The 7,644-nt window shown below is 37.6% G+C and overlaps 1 long non-coding RNA gene across 1 annotated transcript in view; it reads left to right on the top strand.

Annotated features, from left to right (window-relative positions):
- The first annotated feature begins 823 nt into the window (after positions 1-823).
- LOC138371930 (uncharacterized) overlaps positions 824-7,644 on the top strand; it is a 7,862-nt gene continuing 1,041 nt past the window's right edge. The window contains exons 1-3 of the long non-coding RNA XR_011230570.1: positions 824-896; positions 1,752-1,829; positions 4,871-4,977. This is a non-coding gene — a long non-coding RNA (uncharacterized lncRNA). The remainder of the gene's footprint in view (positions 897-1,751; positions 1,830-4,870; positions 4,978-7,644) is intronic.

Consider the following 7,644-nt stretch of genomic DNA (forward strand, 5'->3'; position numbering starts at 1 on the left):
ATCAACCACAATTTCCTGAATAGATATAACAAAGGGGATATTAATAGGGTATTAAAATTGTCAACACAAGATAGAACACGAAACAATGGGTATAAATTGGATAAGTTTAGATTTAGGAAAGACTTGGGTAAATACAGGGTCAGTAACAGGGTTGTTGATTTGTGGAATTTTTCTTAACTTATAAATTTATCTTTATTTATCTTAAACTGGTTGGGAGAGGTACAGTTTTTAACATAATTGGGAAGGTCATTCCACATTCGAGGTCTCTTGATTTGTAAAGCATTTCTAGTTTGACTAAGTCGTACTCTTGGAATATCAAATAGGTATTTGTTTCTGGTGTGGTGCTCATGGGATCTGTTACAACCTTCTAGGAAGCTTTTAAGGTCAGGATTGACATTACAGTGCAGCGTTTTATATATATAAAATACACATGAGAGTATGTGCAGGGACTTAATATCTAACATATTCAGAGATTTGAGTAAGGGGTCCATATATACTGCCCGGTTGCCTGAAATGCTATATAGGCCTACTATAGTGGCTTTAGGTATTGTATGCACTAGCTCTATCTATAAATCCAACATTATGTTTGTAAATCAACTATGTATGTATGAAAAAAAATGACTAATACGTTCGGCGAATGACTTTGACTTCAACTTCACTTTGACTTCGTTCATGTCATCGTATTTTCCGTAATATATAAAGGTTATGACAATGCAATTATATTATTGTGTGCAAATAAGTTTGAAATTTCATGTACCCAAAAAATATTAAAATAAAGAATAAGAATAATTAAATAATTGTTGTAGTAAATTGTCACACGTTCATCATACGCAAACGAACACACAGTTTGGAGCGTCAGTACAAGACCGCCGCCATTTTAAAACACGGCTTCGAATGTAAGTAATGTTTTTCTCGTACTAACACTGTGTTATACAATAGATTTGGTCTTGAATTCACAAATTTAGTTGTTACATCTGACAGAGTATGTTAGACGGTGTAATGCTGGTCCATGTTAACGTATTTGTGGGCTTGGTTGGTTTAAATGTGGAGGCGAGGCCTGGCAGTGCTGGTGTATGTGGAGGCGAGGCGAGGCCTGGCAGTGCTGGTGTATGTGGAGGCGAGGCCTGGCTGTGCTAGTGTGTATGTGGAGGCGAGGCCTGGCAGTGCTGGTGTATGTGGAGGCGAGGCCTGGCTGTGCTAGTGTGTATGTGGAGGCGAGGCCTGGCTGTGCTAGTGTGTATGTGGAGGCGAGGCCTGGCTGTGCTAGTGTGTATGTGGAGGCGAGGCATGTACAACACTCCCCAATAGGAAGAAAACCCACTGGGTTCTAGGCTAGGTTAGGCTTATCTGTAATAATTGAATTAAGCCTAGCAAAGCCTAGAACCTAGTTCAGTAATTTAAAAAATGTTGTAACTTGAAAAATGCCATTCAATACATTACACAATTTAAATATTTTCAGGCAATCAACACAACCCTCATGTTGGCTAACCCTCTCTCATGTTGGTCAATAATTTAATTATTTTTTTATGGAGTAATCTTTGCTGTTGAAATGTAGTCTTTTTGAGACTACATTTCAAATGTAGTGTGTGTGGAGGCGTGTATGTTAGGTATTACCTAATATACACGGTGTAATATATCTATCTGTGTGAAATAGATTAAATCCATTTATTTGATATTCAGCTAATAGTTCTGTATTTTCTACATTCATCCATGTTTTGGTAAGTGCAATAATATGTATTGTTTCATTGCAGATTAGAGATTCAAGATAGTTCTAGATTTCCGAAGTACTGAAACGCGCGCCATACAGGCTTGGTGGATCTAGGTGCAAGGTAAAATTATTTACATTTACTTTTGTATTTATGTTTTGTATTTATATGCATATATGCATTTATATGCATTATTCTGTAGAATAATAGATCTCGTAATAATTTTGCAAAAATAGTGGCATTTACTATTTTTAAAAGATTATTAAAAAATTTACTGATATGGTGCATTCGGAAGGGCGAAGAGGGAGAACGGCCTGTTGACATAGCTCGGGTGCAGGGGGGGGGGGGGTTGTGTAAAAGCCTGGTTTGTGCCTCGGAGAGGCTATGGGATCCAGTAAGTTCAGTAGAACTTCGGTTTCAACCCTTTTACCCTGTTGTAGCTCAGTCGATTAAGGCAGTGTCTGGGATGCTCCCGGACGCAGGTTCGAATCCTCGTCACGGCCCTTGTGGATTTGTTCATTTGATGCATCACGTTATTGTGATCTGTGTGTGTAATTCTTCACTTGCTACAGCAACAGGAATGTGTGTGTATGTATTTGTGTTGTTGAATATGACCGAAAGTGTAAGATTAATGATTCTAACACAAATCGTCTGAATATTTGTTTTTCTTCACTGTCGAGAGTAGTTAAAAAAATTTACTCGAGTTTATTTTCACACTTTATTTATGGTCCTTAAGTCCCTCTCCTTAATGCTGCTGCTGTTTCTCGCATCTTTGCATCGCTTGTATGTTTGGGGGTTTGGCCTCTTGCTATATATTGATTCCATTTGTGTGTGTTTGGGTCTCAGGCCCTCTCGCAATTTCTGTTGAACAAACCCCTTTTCCTAGTTCTGCATCTCTCCTTTGGTACAAATTTTGTTGTGCTTTTATCATATATTTCACAAAACTTGACATACATTTCATTTACTTCATGTCCTATCAGCAAGTGTTTGTCAAATTCTTTAAGGAAAGTTTATCATCCTGATTGCAGATCTCTAGCGATATTATGTCAACTTCTTGTGGATTCGCAATCATTATTTAATTTACCTTTAGGTGTTCTTTCACCAGCACAGCAACACTGTACCTCTCCCAACCAGTTTAAGATAAAAACTAAGTACTAACTAATTAACTCAATGTAACCTACCTTACCCCCAAAATGACAACCCATGTCTTCTATTTTAAACAATGCTGTTTTGTTGACCAAATTGTATTTTTGTTTTTTTCTGCAATGTTTCCCCCCCCCCCACCACTCTACCACCACATTGAGTTTAGTAGCTCTGTGCACGTCAGGTGCTGTTTAATATACAGACCTACTCCTCCATTTGACCTAGTTTCTCTATCACATCTATATCACTTTGTGCTTTAGCCCTGGTGGAGCTTGGTCCACCAGGCTGTTGTTTGGAGTGGCCCGCAGATCCACATACAGTCTGCATATGATATACAGTCTGTTGATCAATTAAACTACAGTAGTTAGTTTTTATCATCCGAATGCACCAATATGTGTTCATTCTTCCCAGATGAAGGAACTAGGTAATATTCATCATCTGAATGCACCATCTGATGCTTTAACACACTCATGATACACGAGAGGTTTAAAAAACTTTTAAAACTTTTAAAACTTTTTGACCTATGTATTTAAAAGCAATTCTAAAGTTAAAAAGTGTAGCATAGGCCCCTCGCAGAATGTTCTTAATATGATCCTCAGGTTATAGTTTTCTATCTAAAACCACCCCTAGATCTCTTTCTTGATCAGAATTCTTTATAGATCTCAGTGGCTCGATCATAGAAACTGCTCTAAATCCTTGTTGGCCTGGATTGTGGAGGTCATTGGTCTCTATAAAACTAGTAATCTGACTCCTGATCACTCTCAAATAATTTTATTATGTGGGATGTTAGTGCAACTGGTCTATAATTCTTTGCCAATGCTTGTGTTGTGTTGTTTTGGTAGTGATGTGCAATGTGTTGTTTTGGTAGTGATTCGTCCAGTTCTGGTAGTAGTGCGGTTGTTGTGTAGTGTAGTACTTGTGTGCTTGTTAATGACTTGTATTCCAGTCTTGTGGGTATCTCCTTTCCCCTACGGGCCAACTGCTTTGTTCTTACCTAGCATTTTGCTTTGTTTGGGTATGAATGTTTGTGTGCCGTATATTTTGCAAAATTTGCCATATATCTCATTATTTACTCCTCTGCCTAGCAACAAGTCTGTCTAATTATACTCATTAACTGTTTTTCAAAGTTCCCCATAGTGTCCTTTATTGAAATCGAGTTCATGAACCGTTTCAATGTTCTTATTTTCTTCTAGATTATATCTTAAAGTATATTTAAATGTTATTGTTATTATTGTTATTAAATGTTATTGTGACATTGCATTGCAATTGAGCTATGTTGTTTACCATACCGTTCATTTCGTGAGTATAAGTATAGATGCCACACTTGTGACAGGTAAAACCATGCCTTTTTTGAAAAACAGCACCGTCTGTTGCACGTAAGAGCAACCCACACTATATTATGTTGCGATATTATTTCAATATTTCCGATTGTATTGATAATTTGAATTTTCATAGATTTCAATTTATTTTCATTTCGATTTAATAATTTTGTGTGACATTGCATTGAAATTGAGCTGTGTTGTTTACCATACTGTTCATTTCATGAGTATAGTTTATTTTTTTATTTTTTTCATTTCATTTTTTTAGCTGTTCTTATTTTTCAGTGATGGGAATATCAGATCATTTGATGTTCCCAATTTTCTGATGGAAGCATCAGACCATTATAGAATGCATCGGATGAGGTAGTTTGGAATGGTGGGGAGGACGAGAGGGGGGTATGGTGGGGAAGACGAGGGGACAGAGGAGAGGGTAATGGTGGGGAGGACGAGGGGACTGGGGAGTTGGGGATGGTGGGGACAGGGGAATGCTGGGGAGGACAAAGGGACAGGTGAATGGGAGATGGTGGGGGAGGAAGAAGGACAGGGGAGGGGAAAATGGTAAGGAGGACGATGGGACAGGGAAGTGGGAATAGTGGGGATGATGTGGGGACAGGGAAGTGGGAAGGACGAGAGGACTGTGGAATGGGGAATAGCAAAGTGAATTATAATTATATATATTAATTAATTCTTATAAATTTCCAGAAGCCTGTATCAACACCCACACTAATGCAACTGAAAGAGATGTTGAGACAAGTATTGCTGATATGTTGAAGAACGCCCCAAACAAACTCGGTGGAAACAGATACAAGGTAAAGTTTGCCAATTTGCTGTAGTCTAATTCAATTTCTTTTTAGTAATCTTCGAGAACATTTATGCTATGAATAAGATAAAATAATGTAACTGATTTTGATTTATTTACTATTTATTATTTATTTACCGTTATTAGTATAATAGATCTCGTAATAATTTTGCAAAAATAATGGCATTTACTATTTTAAAAAGCTCGGGTGCAGGGGGGGGGGTTATGTAAAAGCCTGGTTTGTGCCTCGGAGAGGCTATGGGATCCAGTAAGATCGTCCTTCCTTTCCTCCCTAGAATCTGGATGTAGCAGGTGCTCAATTGTCAAAAGTGAAAAATTGGTTTTGTCTTCCGAATGCACCATTTCTGTAAATTTGCTAATAATCTTTTAAAAATAGTAAATGCCATTATTTTTGCAAAATTATTACGAGATCTATTATACTAATAACGGTTTGATAAAATACAGTAGACTGCCTACTGGATAATAGTTCCAGTCCACCTGTAGACAGGGATCTCACATCAGCTTGTATATTATACAAGGATAAGATTTGATAAATTCAGTTATTTGACTGAACACTGGCTCTGTTTAAATCAGAGATTTAAACATACATAGTCTAACCTAGCTCCATAACTAACAGCCATTAGCCATTCATGCACAGCCATCAGCTGGGCCATAGACCGGCAATTTTGCTTTTTTCCCAAGCCGGTCTGTTTTTTTTCGATGCCTCAGTGGCCCATGCACAGGTCCGTTCAAGGGGATTAAATAGCCGTTCTATGGCCCCAGGGTTTGTATTTTATCAAACTCTTATTAGAATAATAGATCTCGTAATAATTTTGCAAAAATAGTGGCATTTACTATTTTAAAAAGCTCGGGTGCAGGGGGGGGGGGGTTATGTAAAAGCCTGGTTTGTGCCTCGGAGAGGCTATGGGATCCAGTAAGATCGTCCTTCCTTTCCTCCCTAGAATCTGGATGTAGCAGGTGCTCAATTGTCAAAAGTGAAAAATTGGTTTTGTCTTCCGAATGCACCATTTCTGTAAATTTGCTAATAATCTTTTAAAAATAGTAAATGCCATTATTTTTGCAAAATTATTACGAGATCTATTATACTAATAACGGTTTGATAAAATACAGTAGACTGCCTACTGGATAATAGTTCCAGTCCACCTGTAGACAGGGATCTCACATCAGCTTGTATATTATACAAGGATAAGATTTGATAAATTCAGTTATTTGACTGAACACTGGCTCTGTTTAAATCAGAGATTTAAACATACATAGTCTAACCTAGCTCCATAACTAACAGCCATTAGCCATTCATGCACAGCCATCAGCTGGGCCATAGACCGGCAATTTTGCTTTTTTCCAAAGCCGGTCTGTTTTTTTTCGATGCCTCAGTGGCCCATGCACAGGTCCGTTCAAGGGGATTAAATAGCCGTTCTATGGCCCCAGGGTTTGTATTTTATCAAACTCTTATTAGAATAATAGATCTCGTAATAATTTTGCAAAAATAGTGGCATTTACTATTTTAAAAAGCTCGGGTGCAGGGGGGGGGGGTTATGTAAAAGCCTGGTTTGTGCCTCGGAGAGGCTATGGGATCCAGTAAGATCGTCCTTCCTTTCCTCCCTAGAATCTGGATGTAGCAGGTGCTCAATTGTCAAAAGTGAAAAATTGGTTTTGTCTTCCGAATGCACCATTTCTGTAAATTTGCTAATAATCTTTTAAAAATAGTAAATGCCATTATTTTTGCAAAATTATTACGAGATCTATTATACTAATAACGGTTTGATAAAATACAGTAGACTGCCTACTGGATAATAGTTCCAGTCCACCTGTAGACAGGGATCTCACATCAGCTTGTATATTATACAAGGATAAGATTTGATAAATTCAGTTATTTGACTGAACACTGGCTCTGTTTAAATCAGAGATTTAAACATACATAGTCTAACCTAGCTCCATAACTAACAGCCATTAGCCATTCATGCACAGCCATCAGCTGGGCCATAGACCGGCAATTTTGCTTTTTTCCCAAGCCGGTCTGTTTTTTTTCGATGCCTCAGTGGCCCATGCACAGGTCCGTTCAAGGGGATTAAATAGCCGTTCTATGGCCCCAGGGTTTGTATTTTATCAAACTCTTATTAGAATAATAGATCTCGTAATAATTTTGCAAAAATAGTAGCATTTACTATTTTAAAAAGCTCGGGTGCAGGGGGGGGGGGTTATGTAAAAGCCTGGTTTGTGCCTCGGAGAGGCTATGGGATCCAGTAAGATCGTCCTTCCTGGCATTTTGCTTTGCTTTGGCATTTTGCTTTGTTTGGATATGAATGTTTGTGTACCTTCATTGTATATTTTGCAAAATTTGCCATATATCTCATTACTCCTCTGCCTAGCAACAAGTCTGTCTAATTATACTCAATAACTATTTTTCAAAGTTCCCCATAGTGTCCTTTATTGAAATAGAGTTCATGAACCGTTTCAATATCCTTATTTTCTTCTAGATTATATCTTAAAGTATATTTAAATGTTATTGTGACATTGCATTGCAATTGAGCTGCGTTGTTAACCATTCTGTTCATTTCATGAGTATATTTTATTTTCTATTTTTTCATATCATTTTTTTTATCTGTTTTTATTTTTCAGTGATGGGAATATCAGATCATTTGATGTTCCCATCAGA

Source organism: Procambarus clarkii, chromosome 37, assembly GCF_040958095.1.
Source record: "Procambarus clarkii isolate CNS0578487 chromosome 37, FALCON_Pclarkii_2.0, whole genome shotgun sequence".
Lineage (NCBI taxonomy): Eukaryota > Metazoa > Arthropoda > Malacostraca > Decapoda > Cambaridae > Procambarus > Procambarus clarkii.